The 21948-nt window shown below is 47.3% G+C and overlaps 1 pseudogene across 1 annotated transcript in view; it reads left to right on the forward strand.

The window, feature by feature from the left end:
- LOC311054309 (actin, cytoplasmic 1-like) overlaps window positions 1-21582 on the forward strand; it is a 36788-nt pseudogene extending 15206 nt beyond the window's left edge. Inside the window, exons 6-7 of the transcript in view lie at window positions 20244-20426; window positions 21447-21582. The product of the transcript in view is annotated as an actin, cytoplasmic 1-like (transcript). The remainder of the gene's footprint in view (window positions 1-20243; window positions 20427-21446) is intronic.
- Window positions 21583-21948: the final 366 nt, after the last annotated feature.

The following is a 21948-nucleotide window of genomic DNA, read 5'->3' on the forward strand; positions in this document are numbered from 1 at the left end:
CTCCCAGATCAGTTCCTTCCGGCATGGCCTCCATCAGGGCCTCGTATTCGGCTCCATTTGGACCTTTCCAGGCACGGCCCCATACTACTAACTCACTGCGGGCGGGGACTCGGATTCTCCGTCGGCCGACAGGCCACACATAGCCCAATGCTCCGTCTTCGTGGGTCACTGCCTCCACTCTCCTACAGGCGGCGAATGCTTTTTTCCATGGTGTCCTCTCCTGTTGGCATGGAAACACAGACCTCCCAGAGAGTTTAAATAATGCATGCCACACTGCGTGGACTACGTTCATCCCAATGATCAGCGGCTCAATACAATGTTCATCTTTTACAATTACGATTCCTCTTCCCGGTATTTTCAGTCCTTCTAATTCTAAATCGAATATGGCATAGCCAGAATAGGGTAGATCAAGGCCGTTTGCTGCCCGTAGGCTAAACACCAGAGGCCCATTTTCCATTTTATCTTGCGAGAACTTTTCGTTAAACAAACTCTGCTGCATCAATGTGACTTGAGACCCCGTATCTAATAAACCCCTCATTTGGACTCCCCCCATTGTTATCCCAATTGTCGGACATTCCCCCACAAACACTTCATTGGCCCTTAACTTTTTTTGTGAACGTTGCACTGACTTCGGTCGGATCTACAGAATCTCGCTATATGACCCGCCTGTCTACACTGGCTACATATCGGCCTACCTCCTTCATCCCATTCGTAGCGCTGAGAGGCCGTATACCGTCGCTCAGGTGGCGGTGGAGTGCGCGCTCGTGCGTCATTGGTGCCAGTGCGGAGGAGCGGTCTGATTTCCTTCATGAGTTCCTGCGTGAATCCTTGCATTTGAGTTTTTACGTCGTCCATGATTTCCTGTTTTAATTTTTCTCTCCAAGCAGGGTCCTGAGAAGGGTAGGGGACAGAAATAGGATTAACAGCGTGGCACGTTATTTCAGTAGTTCCATGTTCAGCAGCTAACAGGTAGGCTTCTTCGCGTAAAGCAGCAAAATCTTCATCTGGGTGTCGTCGAGCATATATTTTTAAGGCTTGGCCCAGGGGGCCCTCAGCTAAACCCATAACAAACTGATCACGAAGAATGGCTTCGGAGGGAGCGGTGCTTGGGTCGTGCTGCCGCAGCCCACAAAACAGCTCTCTAAGTCTCAGGGTGTAAGTTTGTACATTCTCTCCTGCGCGCTGTGCGCACCGATAGAATAGTGAGCGCATTTCTGCGACAGAGACAGTTTCTTTATATACAGCATCTAAGTATTTAAAAACTTTTGCCACTGTGTCGCGTTCGCCCTCCTCAACCACACTAATCTGCCGTTTAGCTTCGTTGGTTAGCGTTTTAATTATAATAGCAACTTTCCTGATTTCTGGTAGTTCCTGGGTACTTAATAATCCTCTAATCTGGTCTTTCCATTCCCTATATTTACTCTCGCCTTCTGTTCCACCAAAGGTGGGTAACCATGGGGCACCGGGATACACCGCCATCATCATCATTCTGAATCCGTAAAGCAAAAAACAAAAAGCAACAAAAACAACAAAACAGTACAGTTTCTCTTAAGGGTATTCTCATGTGTTTGTTCCCAACCAGTCCTGCCGCCAACGCCAAATATGTGAACAGGGCCGAAATTGTATCACATTTGACTTGCAATTTGTTTGTACTATTGCACTCTTCTCCTTTAATAAATAATCCAGAATAAAACTCACAACAATAAAATATAAATGCACAATAAAGTGCTGGGTGCGTAATTACTGTGAGTCCTATCTGAACTAATTGTTTGTCGACTACGCCACTTTTGTTATAGAGGGAAGTCCCCTTTGAATACACTTTAACTTCTTCTTCAGGCTTTCACAGGTTCGAGGTTAACTGGTAAGTTTCAATACTTTTGGTTTTGAGAATACAACACTGGCATGAGAATATCCCTTTAAGAAACTGGACACGAATACAGTGTATCAAAAAAGGTAAGTCATATTTATTGGGTCCCTAATACATTGGCTTCTGTGCCTTAAAAACAATCAAATAAACACTATACTAATAAAACCTATATAAACATACAAAACACAATTAATCTACACAACAACTATAAAATAAATTATAAAGTTGTGCAAATTACGCGGGGCTTAATCACAAGGGTTCCTTAGCATGGGGGGTTTCTGTGCAACAAATACTTTTCAAGTAAAGTGCTGTACCAATAAAGTGCTTCAAGATACTCAACACGGTTTGTTCAGGGGTAATGCTGCATGTCCATATATGGGGGTAAGATGGGAAAGGGTTTGAGGCCAGTCGTCTTCGTCTTCTCTCTTCTTTCTCTCCGCCTGCAATTATAGAGATCTAGACCAGTTCACTGTGCATTTACACGATACATTTGCGTTGTCTCAGGCAGTGGTTATACAGGGATTCAACGTTGCTTGTTCGAATACTCACTCGCCAGCCAGGTTTTTACACCTGGCGCTGAGTTGGTTGCGTATGCAACGTTATCGCCACTTTCCAGTCTCAGCGCTCCTTATATGGTCTGGTCTCACTCGTCTCTCATATGGTCTGGTCTCACTCGCCTCTTCCTCCCCTTCGGTTCGATCGCTTTCTCCTTTGAATGTAGGCACACCTCGGCTTCCAAACTCCTAGGTGGCTGGTATGTCTACTTCATCTATGCACTCCTCTACTCCGTGTCTCGGCACAACCTTCCCCTCTGCTGTCCTTCTCCTCACTGACGCCTCTGTCACTTGGGTGCTCTGTTCTCGCTTTCAAACGGTCCCGCCTCCGCTTTTGTACCTGCCAAACCACACCTCCCTCTTCTTTCATTTGTCCGTGGTGACCGTCTGTCTGGGGACATTGGCCATGACCGTGGCCTTGGGCGTGACCGCGTGACTGCCGCTCTGCCACTCAATGTCTCTCAATACATGTGACCAGGGGATCATGGGGAAAACAATTATAAACAATACAGTGCGTAATAATAATTGGTACAAAAATAATAAGATGGTGGGGTTAAATGAGGCAATTATACACATTAAGCACCAATAAAAACAAATTACAAAAGTTTTAAGAACCCCTCATTTCACCCTTGTCACACTTAACTATATTTCTGCACTGCATGTTTTATGGTTGACAATGTATTTCCCCCCGGTCCCCGAGCCACTTGACATTGGACTCCCCTATAGGCTGTGTGACATTGGCCTTGTGACAGCGGATGGCCAATGTCCCCAGGTCACGCTGGTGGCAGAGCGAATGAGGGCGGAGTAGGGTGTGGCCCACCTTATTCAAAAGTGAGCGCGAGCCACTTGGACAGCAGAGAGACAGGCATACAGGGCAGTGTGGAAGTGACAGCCAGAAGGGACGGTTGTGCACAGGAGGAGCAGACATACCACGGAGCAGAGGTGGGGAATACAGTGATCGCGGCACGTACCAAGCCACCAGCAGCGGACGGTGAGCAGACGGCGCAGTAGCAGCAGAGACGGGGAGGACAGACAGACGAACCAAGGAACGGAGGAGAGGTCCAGTGGCGATAACGTTGCGCGCTTCACACCCTCAAAGCCAGACGTACAGTCTGGCGGGCGAGTAAGTGTCCTTCTATGCAACGTTACCTTTATAAACCCACGGTCCTAAACCTCATATGTGAAATATACCTGAACAGATGAACTGGTTCTAGTTTCTATGATTGCAGGCAATACGCACGAAGACAAGAAGAGACAGTGATTCCTGGCCTAAACCCCCGCTCCAGTTAAACCCCATATAAGGACATTCCCACCTTTTGCATTGAACCGTGATGAGTATATGACATATAGCAATTGAATTGGCACTTGGCACTTTACTGCTTCAGTAATAGTTGGCACTTTAACGCTAAATTCATTATTTATTTGCTATAGTTTGCACAAGCCCTGTCTGTTTTTAGTGTTTGGTGATTGTCTGTATTCCTGTATTTTAGTTAATTAGTGGGCGCATTAGGAGGTTGAGGTTTTAGAATTAGTGTTATATTTGGTTTATGCTTTTCAATATTTTATGGCTTATAGACGCCACTGTATTAGCTTAATAAAATAGATTACCTTTTTATACAAACCTGTTTCCGTCCAGCTTTCTCCAAGGGATATGTGTTGAAGTGTTGTTCTCATTTAAAAGTATTGTACTTACCTGGGTAAACTCGAACCTGTGAATAGCCTAAGAAAGAGTGTTACAGAGGACCCTACCTCTTAAATAAAAAGGTGGCGTAGTCTTGCAGTACCTAACAAACAGTATTATTCTCACAGTAATTACGCACCCCGCACTTTACCGTGCAACTGATATTTTATTGTTGTGAGTTTAATGTGTATTGTTATTTATTTATTATTGAGACAAAGTAAAGAGTGTCAGCATTCTAAAAAGAAGTGGCAAGTTACATGTGACAACCTGGCCACCGTCACATATTTGGCGTAGTCGGCAGGACCGGGTAGAGAACAACACAAAATCCCTAAGAGAAACTGTATTGAAATTTTGCTGTTTTGCTGCTTTTTGTTTTGTTTTGTTTGGTTGAATCAAGAAAGTAATGATGATGATGCCAGTGTATCCAGGGGCACCGTGGCTACCTAAGTTTTCGGGCATAGAAGGTGAGGAGAAATACAGGGAATGGAGAGAACAGATTAAAGGATTATTGGGCACTCAGGATTTAACAGAGGAGAAAAAAGTTGCTTTTGTAGTACAGACCCTTACTGAGGAAGCTAAGCGACAAATTAGTGTAATTGACAAGGAAGATCGCAATACAGTGGCCAAAGTCTTTAAATGTTTAGACACGTTGTATAAAACATCTGTTTCTGCTTCCCAAGCTCGTGCCTTGTTCTATGGCTGTGCGCAACGCGCAGGCGAAAGTGTGCAGGCTTATATTTTGAGGCTTAGAGAGTTGTTCTGCGGGCTGCGGCGGCTCGACCCAGACACCGCTCCCTCCGATGCCATTCTGCGAGAGCAGTTACTTGTAGGACTGTCTGAAGGCCCTCTGGGTCAAGCCTTAAGAATATATGCCCGTCGAAACCCCACAGAAGACTTCGCCGCCCTAAAAAATGAGGCCTTCCTACTAGACACTGAACATAGAAGAGAAGGGACTGCTGAAATCTTGTGCCATGCTGTTAAACCTGTCTCTATCCCAACACCCTCACAGGAATCTGAATGGAGAGAGAAACTGAAACAGGAGATTATGGAAGACGTCAAATCGCAAATGCAGGGGTTTACGCAGGAGCTCATGAAAGAGATCAGACCGCTCCTTCGACCCAACACCACCGATACACAACCTCGCGGTTCGCCTCCATCTGAACGACGCCGGGAGCCGTACCAACGCAACGAGTGGGATGAGGGAGGTAGGCCGATCTGTAGGAGCTGTAGGCAGTCTGGGCACATTGCTCGCTTTTGTAAATCTGACCCCAATCATTTAAACTAGTACGCCCTGTCGCCGAGGTCCGGGAGACAGGGGTGCAGCGCGCACTCGCCAGATCAAGGGCTAATGAAGTGTTTATTGGGGACTGTCCGACTATTGGGATCACTATGGGAGGAGTCCACTTAAGGGGGTTACTGGATACTGGGTCACAAGTCACATTAATGCAGCAAAGCTTATTTGAGGAAAAATTCTCACACCTAACGTTGGGAAATGGGCCCCTTGTTTTTAAATTACGCGCCGCTAATGGTCTTGACTTACCGTACACTGGCTATGCCATATTGGACCTAGAGCTGGAGGGAATGAAGATCCCAGGGAGAGGAGTTGTAATCGTGAAAGATGAACATTGTACTCAACCGCTGATTATTGGGATGAATGTCGTGAACGCTGTATGGCATGCCCTCTTTAAATGGCCTGGGAGGCCTGTGTTTCCATGTCAGCAGGGAAGGACGCTGTGGAAGGACGCATTCGCCACCTGTAGGAGGGTGGAGGCAGTGACGAACGAAGATGGGTCCATCGGTTATGTGTGGCCGGTCGGCCGGCGGAAGATTCGAATCCCCGCGCAGAGTGAAGTGATGATCTGGGGCCGCGCTTGGAGAGGACCAAATGGAGCGGACTACGAGGCCTTGATGGAAGCCTTGCCGGATGGAAAAGATTTGGGAGTGGCCCGTGCCCTCGTCACGGTGCGCCACGGACGTGTTCCCATACGAGTGTGCAACCCACACGCATATAGTCTGGTCCTGGACCGCCACCAGAAGCTGGGGAGGCTGTACCCGGTGGAAGAAGCGGATGTCCGAGGCGGCAGGGACCTGAGCCTGTCCCTGGGGACCGACGGAGAGGTGGAAGTGGCCGTAATCAGTGTGGAAGATGATGGACCACTGAAGACCCTGCCCGAAGAGATGGAAGTGTTGACGGAGCGTGATGACCTGCCGGAGGCGCAGAAGAGAGAGTTACACGAGATGTTGTGTCGGTGGAAGAAGGTGTTCGCCATCCATGACGAGGATTTCGGACGGACGGACGTCGTGCAACACCAGATACCGACCGGAGACGCGGCACCCATACGAGAGCGACACCGGCCGTTGCCGCCCTCCATGTACCGGGAGATGAAGACCCTCCTGAATGAGATGCTGGAGAAGGGAGTCATCAAGGAGAGTTGCAGTCCGTGGGCGGCACCTATCGTACTGGTCAAGAAGAAAGATGGCAGCTGGAGGTTCTGCGTCGACTACAGGAAACTTAACGCCGTGACGCACAAGGACGCCTTCCCCCTACCCAGGATAGAAGAGACGCTCACCAGCCTGACGAAGGCGCAATGGTTCTCCACGTTAGACCTGGCCAGCGGGTATTGGCAAGTAGGAATGGATCCCCGGGACCGGGAGAAGACCGCCTTTACGACCCCGCTGGGCCTGTTCGAGTTTCAACGCATGCCGTTCGGGCTTTGTAATGCGCCCGCGACGTTCCAGAGGCTGATGCAGCAGTGTCTGAGTGGTCAGGTGACAGAATCCTTGCTGGTATATCTTGATGACATTATAGTATATTCACCTGACTTCTCCTCTCATCTACAGCACCTCGAGCTCGTCTTCCAACGCCTGTGGAGACATGGACTGAAGCTGCGGTTAGACAAATGCAAACTTCTGCGGAGGGAAGTGCAATTTCTGGGCCATGTCGTGGACAAAGAGGGAGTGCGGCCCGATCCGGAGAAAGTGGTGGCAGTGCGGGACTGGACACCACCCTCAACGGTCCGCGAGGTCCGCGCGTTTCTAGGTCTAGCGGGTTACTATAGGCGTTTCGTGTCCTCTTTTGCTGCTATAGCACGACCCTTAAACAACTTATTGATAGGAATCCCAAATGACGTAAAATCCCACCAGTGTAAAGTCGAGTGGACTTCGGAGTGCCAGCGGGCGTTTGATGCGTTAAAGAGTGCCCTCACACAAGCCCCGGTGTTAGCGTATGCGGATTATACACAGCCTTTTGTGGTTTACACTGATGCGAGTGGCCGTGGGTTGGGAGCGGTTCTAGCCCAGGTCCAAGACGGTCACGAACGTGTAATAGCTTATGCAAGCCGCAGTCTCCACCCGACCGAGCAGAATGACGCAAATTATAGCTCGTTCAAATTGGAGCTTTTGGCCCTTAAATGGGCCGTGACCGAGAAGTTTAAAGATTATCTCACTGGCGCTCGATTCACAATATTCACGGACAATAACCCTGTTGCGCATCTCCAAACGGCTAGATTGGGAGCTGTGGAACAACGGTGGGCTGCTCAACTTGCGTCGTTTACTTTCGACATCAAGTATCGACCGGGCAAAAACAACGCCAACGCTGATGCCCTATCGCGGTTCCCAGTGCAGCCTGTAGATGTGGCGGCTGTACAATCGACGCCAGCAGCCCGGGAGGATGAGTGGAGAGAGACGCAGGATCGGGATCCAGATGTGCAGGTGGTGAAGAGGTGCGTGGAACGGGGGAGAGCCCCTAATATGGTGGAGAGGAAGAATTGGACTCGGGGAGCGCGGCAACTGTTACGCCAGTGGAACAAACTGATTATACGAAATCATGTGTTATATAGGAAGGTGACCGATCCTTATACCAAAGAACAATACTCACAGATCATTTGTCCAGGTTCACGCAGAGAGGAGGTATGGAGAGGAATCCACACGGCCGCGGCGCATGCTGGGTTGGAGAGGACCTTGGCCCAGCTGCGACGTCGGTTCTATTGGCCAGGCATGGAGGGAGCGGTGCGTCAGTTACAACAGGGTTGTGTCGCCTGCAGCCTGCAGAGGAACAGGTCAGAGCCTCGGGCCCCCTTACAACCCTTTGAAGTCTCATATCCACTAGAAGTAATAGCCATTGATTTCCTCACATTAGGTAGGCCTGCTGATGCGTGGCAAAACATTCTGGTAGCTACTGACTTATTCACCCGTTATAGTTGGGCTATTGCCACCCGAGACCAGACTGCGCACACCACTGTCCGTGCGTTATGGACGCATATTATCCAGCCGTTCGGCTGTCCGGCCCGGTTCCACTCAGATCGAGGCCCCAACTTCGAGTCCGAGTTAATGCACCATTTATGTCAGACTTATGGTATTGCAAAAAGTCGCACCACTCCGTACCACCCGGCTGGGAACGGTGGAGTGGAACGATTTAATCAGACATTACTGAACATGTTGCGATCACTAGACACTGATAAACAAGGAAGATGGAATGAGCACTTACCCGAGTTAGTTCATGCTTATAACAACACGATCCATAGTGCTACGGGTTATGCCCCCGCCTACTTAATGTTTGGCCGACATTTGAGGCGCCCTATAGATGTCCAGTTAGGAGTGCAGTCAGCGCAAGAGCGCATGGGAGTGGGTGGCTGGGTACAGGACCACCAACAGAGAATGGCGACAGCTTATAGGACCGCAGGGGAGAGGATGGGAGAAACGGCCAAGAGGAGAAAGCAGGTTTATGACCGTAGGGCCGGTATTACACCCCTATTACCAGGAGAGAGAGTGTGGATTCGAAATAGGAAGAGAGATGGCCAGGGGAAATTGAGTACGTGGTGGGACCCCGAGCCTTACGCAGTGATGGAACAGGTGGGAGCTACGGGGTTGGTGTACCGAGTCAGACCCGAGAAGGGGGGGCGAGAAAAGACCATACATAGAAATGCGTTGAAAGTGTGTGTAGCCCCCAGGTCGCCCCACGAGGACCCCCCAGCTGTAGTGCAGCCCGAGCAGGTAGAAGCAACAACGCCGCAGTATTATGGGTTTCTCTCCGTCCCGAGAGCACCAGATGAGCCACGGCGCTCGGGAAGAGCAAATATAGGCCAGCCACCCCAGAGGTATGGACATGATTAGGGACAGTTGCAGGGACTGGCAACGGAAAAGTGGGGGGGGATGTGACAGGGTCAAAGCAGGGGGGTGAAACCAAATTGTAACATTTTTTATTGATGATGAAAAACCTGTATTACGCACTTAAAAACATCATTCTCTTAACTATATTTCTGCACTGCATGTTTTATGGTTGTGTGAACAGGGCCGAAATTGTATCACATTTGACTTGCAATTTGTTTGTACTATTGCACTCTTCTCCTTTAATAAATAATCCAGAATAAAACTCACAACAATAAAATATAAATGCACAATAAAGTGCTGGGTGCGTAATTACTGTGAGTCCTATCTGAACTAATTGTTTGTCGACTACGCCACTTTTGTTATAGAGGGAAGTCCCCTTTGAATACACTTTAACTTCTTCTTCAGGCTTTCACAGGTTCGAGGTTAACTGGTAAGTTTCAATACTTTTGGTTTTGAGAATACAACACTGGCATGAGAATATCCCTTTAAGAAACTGGACACGAATACAGTGTATCAAAAAAGGTAAGTCATATTTATTGGGTCCCTAATACATTGGCTTCTGTGCCTTAAAAACAATCAAATAAACACTATACTAATAAAACCTATATAAACATACAAAACACAATTAATCTACACAACAACTATAAAATAAATTATAAAGTTGTGCAAATTACGCGGGGCTTAATCACAAGGGTTCCTTAGCATGGGGGGTTTCTGTGCAACAAATACTTTTCAAGTAAAGTGCTGTGCCAATAAAGTGCTTCAAGATACTCAACACGGTTTGTTCAGGGGTAATGCTGCATGTCCATATATGGGGGTAAGATGGGAAAGGGTTTGAGGCCAGTCGTCTTCGTCTTCTCTCTTCTTTCTCTCCGCCTGCAATTATAGAGATCTAGACCAGTTCACTGTGCATTTACACGATACATTTGCGTTGTCTCAGGCAGTGGTTATACAGGGATTCAACGTTGCTTGTTCGAATACTCACTCGCCAGCCAGGTTTTTACACCTGGCGCTGAGTTGGTTGCGTATGCAACGTTATCGCCACTTTCCAGTCTCAGCGCTCCTTATATGGTCTGGTCTCACTCGTCTCTCATATGGTCTGGTCTCACTCGCCTCTTCCTCCCCTTCGGTTCGATCGCTTTCTCCTCTTGGTTTCTCCTTTGAATGTAGGCACACCTCGGCTTCCAAACTCCTAGGTGGCTGGTATGTCTACTTCATCTATGCACTCCTCTACTCCGTGTCTCGGCACAACCTTCCCCTCTGCTGTCCTTCTCCTCACTGACGCCTCTGTCACTTGGGTGTTCTGTTCTTTTTTTCAAACGGTCCCGCCTCCGCTTTTGTACCTGCCAAACCACACCTCCCTCTTCTTTCATTTGTCCGTGGTGACAGTCTGTCTGGGGACATTGGCCATGACCGTGGCCTTGGGCGTGACCGCGTGACTGCCGCTCTGCCACTCAATGTCTCTCAATACATGTAACCAGGGGATCATGGGGAAAACAATTATAAACAATACAGTGCGTAATAATAATTGGTACAAAAATAATAAGATGGTGGGGTTAAATGAGGCAATTATACACATTAAGCACCAATAAAAACAAATTACAAAAGTTTTAAGAACCCCTCATTTCACCCTTGTCACATTCCCCCCTACTTTTTCGTTGGCAGTCCCTGGCAACTGGTTCTAAACGTCATGCCCGTACCTCTCAGGTGGCTGTCCTTGGTTCGCTCTTCCAGAGCGCCGCGGACCTTCAGGTTCCCTAGGACCGGGGAAAAACCCTACATAAGGCGGCCATATTGGTCCCACCAGTTCGGCTACTGGGGCAGGTTCGGGGCTCTCCATCGGTGACCTGGGGGCTATACACACTTTTAATGCATTCCTATGGATCGTTCTATCTCGCCCTCCTTTTTCAGGTCGGATCCTGTATACTAGGCCCGCATCTCCCACCCTCTCCAATACCACAAAAGGTTCTGGGTCCCACCATGGGCCCAGTTTACCTTGTCCCTGTCGGTTCCGGTTTCGTACCCACACCCTCTCTCCAGGTAACAATGGTGGCATACCGGCCCGGCGGTCATAGACCTGTTTACGCTGTCCTGCTATATGCACCATTTTTTTCTCGGCTGTCCTATACGCTGTGGCCATTCGTTTCTGGTGATCTTGCACCCAATCTCCCACTCCCATTCGATTTTGTGACAACGGTACTCCTAATGCTACATCTACCGGACGCCTCAGGTGGCGACCAAACATTAAGTACGCAGGCGCATAACCTGTCGCACCATGTTCAGTATTGTTATAAGCGTGTACTAACTCAGGTAAGTGTTCATTCCATCTGCCTTGGCGATCAGTATCTAGAGAGCGCAACATGTTTAACAGTGTTTGATTAAACCTCTCCACCCCCCCATTACCAGCTGGGTGGTAAGGGGTGGTGCGACTCTTAGTAATACCGTATGTATGACACAATTGCTGCATTAATTCGGATTCAAAATTCGGGCCTCGGTCCGAATGGAAACGAGCCGGGCAACCGAATGGCTGAATAATATGTGTCCAAAGCGCACGGACAGTCGTGGGCGCAGTTTGGTCACGCGTTGGAATAGCCCAACTGTACCTGGTGAATAAATCGGTTGCTACAAGAATATTCTGCCATGCGTCATTCGGCCTACCTAATGTGAGAAAATCAATAGCCACTACCTCCATAGGATACGATACTTCGAATGGCTGTAAGGGGGCCCTGGGCTCTATCCTGTCTTTCAGTAGGCTGCAGGCAACACAACCTCGCTGGAACTGTCGCACCGCCCCCTCCATGCCCGGCCAGTAGAACCGGCGCCGAAGCTGCGCCAAAGTCCGGTCCACTCCGGCGTGTGCCGAGGCCTCATGGAGTCCTTTCCACACCTCCTCTCGTCGCGCCCCTGGACAAACAAGCTGTAAGTAACATTCTTGTGTATGCTGATCAATCACTTGCCTATACAACACATTGTCTCTGATGCGCAACCGGTCCCACTGTCGTAACATTTGCCTGGCTTCCCGTGACCAACTCCTCTTCTCCATAAGGGTAGGCAGTTTCCTCCGCTCTACGCAACTCTTCACCATCTGGATGTCCGGATCTCGATCCTGTGTTCCCCGCCACTCAGCTCCAGCCCACCCGTCCTCTCTCTCCACCGGTGCCAACTCCACTACGGCCACTCCTACAGGTTGAACAGGGAACCTAGACAGGGCATCTGCGTTCGCATTGCTTTTTCCAGGTCGGTACTTTATATCATAGGTGAATGATGCTAGCTGGGCTGCCCAGCGCTGTTCCACCGCGCCTAGTCGAGCTGTTTGAAGATGCGCAACAGGATTGTTATCTGTATAAATCGTAAAATGAGCGCCAGTTAAGTAATCTTTAAATTTTTCGGTCACTGCCCATTTAAGTGCCAAGAGTTCTAATTTAAAGGAGCTATAATTTGCATCATTTTGTTCGGTAGGGTGTAGACTTCGGCTGGCGTAGGCGATTACTCGCTCCTGGCCATCTTGGACCTGTGCCAGAACGGCGCCGAGCCCGCGGCCACTCGCGTCAGTATACACTACAAACGGTCGGTCATAATCTGCATAAGCCAGTATTGGAGCCTGCGTAAGGGCAGTTTTAAGAGCATCAAACGAGTTTTGGCATTCAGGGGACCACTCTATTTTACACTGATGGGACTTCACATCATTCGGGACTCCGATCAACAAACTATTTAACGGCCTAGCTATGGCAGCAAATGAGGACACGAAGCGGCGATAATAACCAGCCAGACCTAGAAAAGCGCGGACCTCGCGGACAGTCGAGGGTGGGTTCCAGTCTCTTACCGCAGCCAACTTTTCAGGGTCCGGGCGCACTCCCTCTTTGTCTACAACGTGGCCCAAGAACTTTACCTCCGGTTGGAGAAGCTTGCATTTATCGAGGCGCAGTTTCAATCCGTGTCTCCACAGCCGCTCGAAAACCTGGTCAAGGTGCTGCATGTGAGAGGAAAAGTCAGGTGAATATACAATAATGTCATCGAGGTACACTAATAATGACTCTGTCACCTGGCCACTCAAGCATCGCTGCATTAATCTTTGGAAGGTCGCGGGGGCGTTACATAAACCGAACGGCATACGTTGGAACTCGAACAGTCCTAAAGGGGTGGTAAACGCTGTCTTTTCTCGATCCCGAGGGTCCATACCCACCTGCCAATAACCGCTGGCCAGGTCGAGTGTGGAGAACCACTGAGCCTTGGTCAGGCTTGTTAAAGTCTCTTCAATCCGAGGTAAAGGGAAGGCATCTTTGTGCGTCACGGCATTCAGTTTACGGTAGTCGACACAGAAACGCCAGCTGCCATCTTTCTTCTTCACCAGGACAATGGGCGCTGCCCAGGGACTGCAACTCTCTTTTATCACTCCCTTGTCCAGCATGTCACTCAATAAGGTCTTCATTTCTCTATACATGGAGGGCGGCAGCGGTCGGTGCCTCTCGCGGATGGGTGCCGCGTCTCCAGTTGGTATTTGGTGTTGCACCACGTCCGTCTGCCCAAAATCTTCATTATGGACTGCAAACACCTTCTTCCATTTACACATCATCGCATGCAGCTCTTCTCTCTGCTGGTCAGGTAGGTCATCTCGCCGGGTCAACGCCTCCATCTCCTCAGGTAAGGTCTTCACGGGTCCCTCGTCTTCGATGCTCACCAGGGACACTTCCACGGCTCCGTCGGTTCCTAGGGACAGGTTCAGGTCTCGTCGTCCACGGACGTCGGCCTCCTCCACTGGATATAGCTTCCCTAACTTTTGATGTCTGCCCACGGTCACGCTATACGCGCGGGGGTTGCAGATGCGCACGGGGACTCGGCCATTACGCACGGTGACCAACGCTCGGGCCACTCCCAGATCAGTTCCTTCCGGCATGGCCTCCATCAGGGCCTCGTATTCGGCTCCATTTGGACCTTTCCAGGCACGGCCCCATACTACTAACTCACTGCGGGCGGGGACTCGGATTCTCCGTCGGCCGACAGGCCACACATAGCCCAATGCTCCGTCTTCGTGGGTCACTGCCTCCACTCTCCTACAGGCGGCGAATGCTTTTTTCCATGGTGTCCTCTCCTGTTGGCATGGAAACACAGACCTCCCAGAGAGTTTAAATAATGCATGCCACACTGCGTGGACTACGTTCATCCCAATGATCAGCGGCTCAATACAATGTTCATCTTTTACAATTACGATTCCTCTTCCCGGTATTTTCAGTCCTTCTAATTCTAAATCGAATATGGCATAGCCAGAATAGGGTAGATCAAGGCCGTTTGCTGCCCGTAGGCTAAACACCAGAGGCCCATTTTCCATTTTATCTTGCGAGAACTTTTCGTTAAACAAACTCTGCTGCATCAATGTGACTTGAGACCCCGTATCTAATAAACCCCTCATTTGGACTCCCCCCATTGTTATCCCAATTGTCGGACATTCCCCCACAAACACTTCATTGGCCCTTAACTTTTTTTGTGAACGTTGCACCTCTGCCCCCCGGACCTCGGCGACAGGGCGTACTAGTTTAACTGACTTCGGTCGGATCTACAGAATCTCGCTATATGACCCGCCTGTCTACACTGGCTACATATCGGCCTACCTCCTTCATCCCATTCGTAGCGCTGAGAGGCCGTATACCGTCGCTCAGGTGGCGGTGGAGTGCGCGCTCGTGCGTCATTGGTGCCAGTGCGGAGGAGCGGTCTGATTTCCTTCATGAGTTCCTGCGTGAATCCTTGCATTTGAGTTTTTACGTCGTCCATGATTTCCTGTTTTAATTTTTCTCTCCAAGCAGGGTCCTGAGAAGGGTAGGGGACAGAAATAGGATTAACAGCGTGGCACGTTATTTCAGTAGTTCCATGTTCAGCAGCTAACAGGTAGGCTTCTTCGCGTAAAGCAGCAAAATCTTCATCTGGGTGTCGTCGAGCATATATTTTTAAGGCTTGGCCCAGGGGGCCCTCAGCTAAACCCATAACAAACTGATCACGAAGAATGGCTTCGGAGGGAGCGGTGCTTGGGTCGTGCTGCCGCAGCCCACAAAACAGCTCTCTAAGTCTCAGGGTGTAAGTTGGTACATTCTCTCCTGCGCGCTGTGCGCACCGATAGAATAGTGAGCGCATTTCTGCGACAGAGACAGTTTCTTTATATAAAGCATCTAAGTATTTAAAAACTTTTGCCACTGTGTCGCGTTCGCCCTCCTCAACCACACTAATCTGCCGTTTAGCTTCGTTGGTTAGCGTTTTAATTATAATAGCAACTTTCCTGATTTCTGGTAGTTCCTGGGTACTTAATAATCCTCTAATCTGGTCTTTCCATTCCCTATATTTACTCTCGCCTTCTGTTCCACCAAAGGTGGGTAACCATGGGGCACCGGGATACACCGCCATCATCATCATTCTGAATCCGTAAAGCAAAAAACAAAAAGCAACAAAAACAACAAAACAGTACAGTTTCTCTTAAGGGTATTCTCATGTGTTTGTTCTCAACCAGTCCTGCCGCCAACGCCAAATATGTGAACAGGGCCGAAATTGTATCACATTTGACTTGCAATTTGTTTGTACTATTGCACTCTTCTCCTTTAATAAATAATCCAGAATAAAACTCACAACAATAAAATATAAATGCACAATAAAGTGCTGGGTGCGTAATTACTGTGAGTCCTATCTGAACTAATTGTTTGTCGACTACGCCACTTTTGTTATAGAGGGAAGTCCCCTTTGAATACACTTTAACTTCTTCTTCAGGCTTTCACAGGTTCGAGGTTAACTGGTAAGTTTCAATACTTTTGGTTTTGAGAATACAACACTGGCATGAGAATATCCCTTTAAGAAACTGGACACGAATACAGTGTATCAAAAAAGGTAAGTCATATTTATTGGGTCCCTAATACATTGGCTTCTGTGCCTTAAAAACAATCAAATAAACACTATACTAATAAAACCTATATAAACATACAAAACACAATTAATCTACACAACAACTATAAAATAAATTATAAAGTTGTGCAAATTACGCGGGGCTTAATCACAAGGGTTCCTTAGCATGGGGGGTTTCTGTGCAACAAATACTTTTCAAGTAAAGTGCTGTGCCAATAAAGTGCTTCAAGATACTCAACACGGTTTGTTCAGGGGTAATGCTGCATGTCCATATATGGGGGTAAGATGGGAAAGGGTTTGAGGCCAGTCGTCTTCGTCTTCTCTCTTCTTTCTCTCCGCCTGCAATTATAGAGATCTAGACCAGTTCACTGTGCATTTACACGATACATTTGCGTTGTCTCAGGCAGTGGTTATACAGGGATTCAACGTTGCTTGTTCGAATACTCACTCGCCAGCCAGGTTTTTACACCTGGCGCTGAGTTGGTTGCGTATGCAACGTTATCGCCACTTTCCAGTCTCAGCGCTCCTTATATGGTCTGGTCTCACTCGTCTCTCATATGGTCTGGTCTCACTCGCCTCTTCCTCCCCTTCGGTTCGATCGCTTTCTCCTCTTGGTTTCTCCTTTGAATGTAGGCACACCTCGGCTTCCAAACTCCTAGGTGGCTGGTATGTCTACTTCATCTATGCACTCCTCTACTCCGTGTCTCGGCACAACCTTCCCCTCTGCTGTCCTTCTCCTCACTGACGCCTCTGTCACTTGGGTGCTCTGTTCTCGCTTTCAAACGGTCCCGCCTCCGCTTTTGTACCTGCCAAACCACACCTCCCTCTTCTTTCATTTGTCCGTGGTGACAGTCTGTCTGGGGACATTGGCCATGACCGTGGCCTTGGGCGTGACCGCGTGACTGCCGCTCTGCCACTCAATGTCTCTCAATACATGTGACCAGGGGATCATGGGGAAAACAATTATAAACAATACAGTGCGTAATAATAATTGGTACAAAAATAATAAGATGGTGGGGTTAAATGAGGCAATTATACACATTAAGCACCAATAAAAACAAATTACAAAAGTTTTAAGAACCCCTCATTTCACCCTTGTCACAGTTGACAATGTATTTCCCCCCGGTCCCCGAGCCACTTGACATTGGACTCCCCTATAGGCTGTGTGACATTGGCCTTGTGACAGCGGATGGCCAATGTCCCCAGGTCACGCTGGTGGCAGAGCGAATGAGGGCGGAGTAGGGTGTGGCCCACCTTATTCAAAAGTGAGCGCGAGCCACTTGGACAGCAGAGAGACAGGCATACAGGGCAGTGTGGAAGTGACAGCCAGAAGGGACGGTTGTGCACAGGAGGAGCAGACATACCACGGAGCAGAGGTGGGGAATACAGTGATCGCGGCACGTACCAAGCCACCAGCAGCGGACGGTGAGCAGACGGCGCAGTAGCAGCAGAGACGGGGAGGACAGACAGACGAACCAAGGAACGGAGGAGAGGTCCAGTGGCGATAACGTTGCGCGCTTCACACCCTCAAAGCCAGACGTACAGTCTGGCGGGCGAGTAAGTGTCCTTCTATGCAACGTTACCTTTATAAACCCACGGTCCTAAACCTCATATGTGAAATATACCTGAACAGATGAACTGGTTCTAGTTTCTATGATTGCAGGCAATACGCACGAAGACAAGAAGAGACAGTGATTCCTGGCCTAAACCCCCGCTCCAGTTAAACCCCATATAAGGACATTCCCACCTTTTGCATTGAACCGTGATGAGTATATGACATATAGCAATTGAATTGGCACTTGGCACTTTACTGCTTCAGTAATAGTTGGCACTTTAACGCTAAATTCATTATTTATTTGCTATAGTTTGCACAAGCCCTGTCTGTTTTTAGTGTTTGGTGATTGTCTGTATTCCTGTATTTTAGTTAATTAGTGGGCGCATTAGGAGGTTGAGGTTTTAGAATTAGTGTTATATTTGGTTTATGCTTTTCAATATTTTATGGCTTATAGACGCCACTGTATTAGCTTAATAAAATAGATTACCTTTTTATACAAACCTGTTTCCGTCCAGCTTTCTCCAAGGGATATGTGTTGAAGTGTTGTTCTCATTTAAAAGTATTGTACTTACCTGGGTAAACTCGAACCTGTGAATAGCCTAAGAAAGAGTGTTACAGAGGACCCTACCTCTTAAATAAAAAGGTGGCGTAGTCTTGCAGTACCTAACAAACAGTATTATTCTCACAGTAATTACGCACCCCGCACTTTACCGTGCAACTGATATTTTATTGTTGTGAGTTTAATGTGTATTGTTATTTATTTATTATTGAGACAAAGTAAAGAGTGTCAGCATTCTAAAAAGAAGTGGCAAGTTACATGTGACAACCTGGCCACCGTCACACGTGCGTTACAAGCAAATCCACGCAAAAAAAAGCATCGATTCATGTTGTGCCATGAGCCTGGCTACAGCCTGGAACCATAACATTCCCCTCGCGGGTTACAACGGGGGGAAGGGGGGGGTCGCGCATCACGCATGGCCGTTTTTCCCCACAGGAAACAGATTCGGAGATATAGGCGTTTCAAAGCAAGGAAGTTTTTGAAAGGAAAGGACAGAGTCCGTCCGTTCTCTAGATATATGACGTGACACTCACGGGTGGCAAAATCGCACCGGAAGTTCGATGAATAACATTGCAGTGGATGGAGCCGGCTGGAGCAGCTCATGAACAAACATTATTTGTGAATGATTGAGACCATTGTGAAATAATCGCTTCAGGAAAATAAAAGAAAACATATCACACATTTCTTCCTGCTGTCTTGTTTTTCCATTTACACTCTACATCATTTTATGTAGGTATCCAAAGAGCAGAGAGAGAGTAATCTCTCATAGAACAAACAGCAGAGGTCGCTGTTTTTCATTTTCAGTTGGGTCTGGCTACGCGAGACTACAGAGAGAGTCAAATTCTCACTGGGCAGCTCCCAACTCCCAGGTGTTCATAGATTGATTGACAGGCATTGATTGACAGCTGTCTGCCAATCAATCAGTCAACACCTAATCACAGCTAATACATTTTCAGTAGGAGTTTATGTAATTTCAGTAGGAGAGTAGGAGTTTCACAAGCAACAAAGTAAGTTGTCCTATTGGTAATTGTGTTATGGAAATGTTTGTAAATACATAATTTGCAGTACCCTCACAATAGTAGGCATACAGTATTTTTTTATTTTTAATATTAAAAAACAATGAATTGACCTCAGTAAATGTGCTTATAGTTGCCACTGCAGGTCAGTCCTTTAAATTAATTTCATATGTATTAACACGTTTTGGTGGGGACCCCCTGGTACACCTCCCCCAAGGACCCCTGGGGGTCCCCAAACCCCACTTTGAAAACCACTGGCTCACTGTACATCAACTTGTACTATAAGGTCACTATTATGCATCCTGTCATGTTTTTAATCTGCTGTTTTCCCTTTTTTAAGATGAATTTGGATGGGTCAGTGTAGATAGACAGGAAACGTGTAGAGAGAGTAGGGGGGCGGCATGCAGCCAGCTATATAGCCCTATATATACTGTACTTAGTGTTGCATGAATAAGGATTTTTATAGCACTGCCACCAAGGAATGGAATAGTCTAACCCTAACCCTCAAAAAATGCAGTTCGCTGGGCTCATTCAAAACAGCCCTAAAAACACATCTTTCTGGAGGCCTAAAGAGGAGCTAGTACCAGTTTCCCTGTAGACAGACTTTTTTTGGTACATACTTTTTATTTTATTTTCTAATGTTTTTTTTTTTTTAATATATTTTATTATTTTCTCATGCCTTTTTTGTACATAATGGTATATATTTTTCCCTCTGTATTCTTATGTTGATTTTTGACCTGTTTGGTTGCTACTATATATGTCTATGAAATTAATTCAAGGACCCCAACGGAAACAAGCCCGCAAGGACTTTTTTGGCCGGACCTTTTAGACAAAAGCATTTAAATGTAACTGTGTTGTTTTACATTCTTTTGCCTAATAACAATTTCAATCAATCAATCAATCAATGAACATCGCTGATCTACAAGCTCACAATGCGTGGCGTCGCAATGCGCTGTGGACTTGTAGATCAGCGATTTTTGGAACATTTTTAAAAAGTTTTTTAAAAGTTTTTCTTCCTTATAGGCGAGCCACTGATGGAGGTGCAGCAGAGGCTCTGCTGAAGGAGCGGGAACTGAAGATCCGCTCGTCTCTGGAGCGTCTGCGGAGGAAGAGACGTCTGCTGCTGCGCTCGCACCGCAAGCACAAAGACTTCCCCATCGTGTCCGTCATGGGCTCTACACCGACTGCGGTGAGACACGCCCTCCGGCCAGTGTTGATTTCGTCGACTAAAACTATGACGAAAACATTTCGCCGACTGCTTTTTTCACTGACGAAAACTAAATACAAACTAAATACAAACTAAATACAAACTAAATACAAACTAAGCTATGATGACTAGAACTAAGACTAAATATATTGACAATTTCGTCAACAAAAAACAAAAAACTAGACTAAAATGTCAGTGAGGGATCTAGTGGAGAAGAGATCCAGTAGAACTAAAAGACAAGTCATCTTATGTTTGGTTGCGCTCGGGTGTTGCGCTCTGAAAATAGCAGATCTACAAGCTCACAACGCGTCGCGCTGCGACGCGTTGTGAGCTTGTAGATCGGCTATTTTCAGCATGCAACCAAGTGTAAAATCAGCCATTACGACACCATCAAGGCACCGCCTAAATACATTTTTAGTCGACTAAATCAACTGTAGATTTAGTCGACTATAATCTTATGATATTTAGTCGACTAAAACTAGACAAAAACTACAACATTTCAGAATGACTAAAATATGTCTAAAACTAAATGGAATTTTATTCAAAAGACTATGACTAAAAACTACATCAAAATTTGCTGTCAAAATCAACACTGCCTCCAGCTGCCCTCTATCCATGACTTCTTTTTTTACCGATCGTATAGTCTATATAAGCACTTTATATATATATACTGTATGTCGTTGTTGTCGTCGGGCAGAAACCTCTTATCTCCATATTTTTTACTTTATGTGTTTTTTTTGTAAATTCCTAGTAGACACAGCGCCCCAGTACACAGATGTCATTATTTTTCTGGCCATAGGGTGCACATTTTAAATTGTTCTACTGTTATCTACTACAAATACTATTAACATTGAGTGATTGCAGTTTCTTCCAGGGCTGAAATGCCATGCTGGTTGCCTCAGCCTGTATTGTAACCAAGTGATTCCCAAACGTGTGTGTGTGTGTGTGTGTGTGTGTGTGTGTGTGTGTGTGTGTGTGTGTGTGTGTGTGTGTGTGTGCGTGTGCGTGTGTGCGTGTAGTTGGCTGTACAAGGAGGCCACAGTGCAGGAGGTGGATGTTCTGGCAGCAGCAGAAGAAGAAGGCTGGGCCGTGGTCAAGGTGCTGATGGGTGTGGCTGCTTATGGACGCTACAGGAAGCTGTTCCCTCACAGATAACTATGGACACACTTACTGTACAGTAATGCTGGCGTTCCCCAGATGTTTTCCATTTATTAAAAAAAAAAAAAGATTTGGAAAATGAAAAAGTTTAATACAATAAAAAAGAAAGAAAAAAGGAATCGAAAAAACACGGCCCCCCCCTCACATATTAGGGGGGGCAGGATGAGTCACCAGAACCAAGGACGAGTGTTCTTGATGAATCTAATATGGTTAAAATGGAGTTTGAAGTTACAATGGGTTTGTATAGGAAGGGGGCGTGTCTGATAAAATTAATATCTAAATACTGAATCGAGCAACTTAAAAACTGTCTGGGGTGCTCCCAGAAGCCTGAGTAGATGATAAAATGACCCAATTAAAAAAAAA

This window comes from Gymnoscopelus microlampas (assembly GCF_963454915.1).
Source record: "Gymnoscopelus microlampas genome assembly, chromosome: 10".
Lineage (NCBI taxonomy): Eukaryota > Metazoa > Chordata > Actinopteri > Myctophiformes > Myctophidae > Gymnoscopelus > Gymnoscopelus microlampas.